General features: G+C 37.7%; 1 non-coding gene across 1 annotated transcript; it reads left to right on the top strand.

The window, feature by feature from the left end:
* The first annotated feature begins 1,839 nt into the window (after positions 1-1,839).
* Positions 1,840-1,974, top strand: LOC116867554. Its single transcript, XR_004382606.1, has one exon. It is a non-coding gene; the product is annotated as a U4 spliceosomal RNA (small nuclear RNA).
* Positions 1,975-4,114: the final 2,140 nt, after the last annotated feature.

Below are 4,114 nucleotides of genomic sequence, written 5' to 3'. Positions count from 1 at the left end.
GGAGTCTGTTAAAGGCTTGCGACTTCAAGTCTTTAACTTTGGTTGGGAGATTCCTGGGTGACTCAGTTGGTTACATGTCTGCCTTCAGCTCAGGTCATGATCTCAGGGTCCTGGGATCAAGTCCCACATGAGGCTCCCTGCTCAGCAGGAAGCCTGCTTCTCCCTCTGCCTGCCACTCCCCCTCTTTGTGCTCTCCCTCTCGCTCTCTGACCAATAAATAAATAAAATCTTAAAAAAAAAAAAATCTTTGGATGGTACAGGCCAGGCAATTTCAGCTCTTAGTACAGTAACATCTACCTATCCCTCACCCCTCAGCCCCACAGCAAGCAGTTGTCTACATGTTCCCAGAATACCTTACACATAGCTTGCTGGACCAAGAGTAGACAAAAAGGACCCTGTCCTCCAAATATCAGGGATCTATGCTTTGATTACTGACTACTGCTGTTGATCACAGTGGTGTACACCAAGAGGTAGTGGCCACTATTGCAACCACTCCCCATTATTGCAAGACTCTGCCCAAATGGCTGAAGTGACTTCCAGGGGTATTTAAAGAGACAGTATCTTTTTCCCTTTCACTTTTCTTTCCCCTCTTTTGGAAGCCAGGCATTGAATAGTAGGACATTCAAAAGCAACTGGAGATATAAGAGAAATTACAAAGTCACCTTGCATGCCCAGGGGAAGGTACAGGGTCAAAAAGACCTGAAGAACCTTAAATTTACAACTCAGGCTGATCTTTACTACAGAGACATCCTACCATCAAAAAAAAACAAGAGAAAACAGAAAATCCTGAGAAAGGGAGAGAATCCAAGTCCCGGAATAACTACATTATTAGACTGAAATATAACAACAATATCAGAAAGCATACAAAGAAACAGGAAAGTACAGATTTTCCAAAATGAAAAAAGAATAACAAGATAAACTAGTCCTGAAGACCTGATGGTAAATCTACTACACACAACCTTTAAAACAACTTTCTTAAAAATGCTCAAAGAACAAAAGGAATACTTGGAGAAAATCAAGAAAATGAAGGCATGAAATGGAAATATCTATAAAAAGATAGAAAGCCTAAAAGGAAACCAAAAGGAAATTTTGGAGCTGAAAAGTAGAAGAGAAACAAAAAATTCACTAGAGAGTAAAAGACATATTTGAACAGGCAGAAGAAAGAATCACTTTACTTGAAGTGATAGGACAATGGAAAGTACTAAATCTGAGGGACAGAAAGAAAAAAAGACTGAAAAAAAGTAAACAAAGCATAGGGACCTGTGGAACACCATCCAGTGGACCAAGTTATGCATTAGTTATAGGAATTCCATAAGGAGGAGAAAGAGAGTATTTGAAGAACTAATGGATGAGAATTTCCCAAATTTGATGAAACACATGAATACAAACATCCAGAAAACACAACAAATCCTAAGTAGGATAAACTCAAAGAGACCCACACTAAGACATATATTCAAACTATCCAAAGTAAAAGACAGAATTCTGAAAAACAGCAAGAGAGAAGCAACTTATCACATACAAGAACTCCTCAAGAGGAGTAGCAGATTTCTCATCAGAAACTTTGGAGTCCAGAAGGAAGTGGGTTGATATATTTAAATTGCTAAAAGAAAAAATAACCCTGTTAAACCAAGAATCCTAAATCTGGCAAAAATATCCTTCCAAAGCGAGGGAGAAATTAAGACATTCCCAGATAAACAAAAGCTGAGAGTTTATCATTAGAGCTGCCCTGCAAGAAAGGCTAGAGGGATCCTTCAGGTTGAAATGAAAAGTCAGTGGACCATTTATGTACATATGAAGAACATATGAAGAACATACAATTTTAAGAACATATGAAGAAATAGCTTTGAGCAGTGGCAGTATCGCAGCCAATGAGGTTTATCTGAGGCGCGATTATTGCTAATTGAAAGAACATATGAAGAAATAAAGATTTCAGTAAAGATAAAAAATACATTAGCAATTTTTTTTTTTTAAAGATTTTATTTATTTATTTGACAGACAGAGATCACAAGTAGGCAGAGAGGCAGGCAGAGAGAGAGGAAGGGAAGCAGGCTCCCTGCTGAGCAGAGAGCCCGATGCGGGACTCGATCCCAGGACCCTGAGATCATGACCCGAGCCGAAGGCAGCGGCTTAACCCACTGAGCCACCCAGGCGCCCCTACATTAGCAATTTTAAAAGCCACTATTAACAATGGCGTAAGTCCACTTTTTGTTTTCTATAATTTAAGAGATTTAAATCTCTTAAAGTTATTTACAAAGTATATTAAAATAACACATTTAAAAAACACATTTTAGAAATGTTAAAAAATTTACATTTTAAAAACTACTATAAACTTAAAAGCTAATATTACTGTAACTTTAGTTTGTAACTCCACATTTAACAGGTTAATGCATTAAAAAATCATTTCTGTTTGGGTGCAACAGGTATAAAGATGTAATTCTGGGACATAACAACTGAAAGGGGTGGGATGGAGTTGTTAAAGAGTTTTTGTATGTTACTGAAGTTAAGCTAGTATGAATTCAAATTAGAATGTTATAACTTTAGGATGTTAAATGCAGTCCCCATGGTTACCACAAAAATATAGCTAAAGAATGTACACAAAAGGAAATGACTGCTGTACCAGAAGTGGGAGAATAATGACACTGGAATCATCAATATAAATGCCCAGATGCTAGGAAGCACAGAAGTGACAGAACATAAAACAAAGAGGTGCCATAGAGCGGAGATGAAAGATCATTTCCTGGTATGTATGGATTCTCAGAGCTCCAACAGTCCCATGCACCAAGATATAGGAGGGAGATAAAAACAACAAAACCTAATTACTGGAGGGCCTGGAACTATCTGAAAGTACAAAGAAGACAGCAGTGTTTTAGATCTTCTAGTGATCCCTCCCCCAATTCTCTGGAATCTCTTCACACTAGCATTCCCCAGGGCTCAATTCTTGATTCTCTTGTCTTCACTCTTCACATTCATTCCCTTGAGATCCTAAAATATCAACCATACATTCATGGCTCCCAAATATATAACTCAAGCTTAGATATTTCTTCTTAACTCCAGACCCATGTATCCAACTACTTGGCTGATATCTATCTGTATGTCTAATAGGCATCTCATATTTGATTTCCACCTTATTCCCCAAGTCCTGCTACAAACCCAGTTTAAAAAGAAAAGGAAAAAAAAAGGAAATGGAAAAGGAATTTAAACACTTCGCTACAAAAAATCAAATAAACACAAAAGAAGATAGTAATGCAGGACATGAGGGACAAGCAATCTATAAAGCATACAGAAAAAAATGACAAAATTAGGGCCTTTCTTATTAATAATTATTTTAAATATAAATGGATTAAGTTCTCTAATCAAATGACAGAGATTGGCAGAATGTATTTAAATACATGATCCAGGGGTGCCTGGGTGGCTCAGTGGGTTAAAGCCACTGCCTTCAGCTCAGGTCATGATCCCAGGATCCTGGGATTGAGCCCTGCATGGGCTCTCTGCTCAGCAGGGAGCCTGCTTCCTCCTTTCTCTTTCTGCCTGCCTCTCTGCCTACTTGTGATCTCTGACTGTCAAATGAATAAATAAAATCTTTAAAAATAAATAAATAAATAAATAAATAAATAAATAAATACATGATCCATCTGTAGGTAGTCTACAAGATTCACTTTAGATGTAAAGACACAAATAGGCTGACCGAAAAAAAATATTCCATGAAAATAGTAATCACTAGCAGGAAGGGGTGACTATACTAGTATCAGACAAAATAAACTTTAAAATCAAAAAGGGTTATAAGTGACAAAGGCCATTATTTTTTTAAAAGACTTTATTTATTTATTTATTTATTTGACAGAGAGATATTGAAAAAGCACAAGCAGGGGGAGTGGCAGATGGAGAGGGAGAAGCAGACTCCCAGCTGAGCAGAGAGCCCATGTGGGGCTTGATCCCTGGGACCCTGGGATCAGGACCTGAACCGAAGTCAGATGCTCAACCCGACTGAGCTACCCAGGTGCCCCAAAGATCATTACTAATAAAGAGCTCAATCCAGCAAGAAGATATAAAAATGTTAAACATTGAAATACTTAATGGCAGAGCATCAAAATATATGAAGAAAAAATTGACAGAA

This window comes from Lontra canadensis, unplaced genomic scaffold (assembly GCF_010015895.1).
Source record: "Lontra canadensis isolate GAN:19392208 unplaced genomic scaffold, GSC_riverotter_1.0 scaffold12, whole genome shotgun sequence".
Taxonomy (NCBI): domain Eukaryota; kingdom Metazoa; phylum Chordata; class Mammalia; order Carnivora; family Mustelidae; genus Lontra; species Lontra canadensis.
The sequence above is the reverse complement of the archived record's forward strand: the minus strand, read 5'-3'. Positions and strand labels throughout refer to the sequence as shown.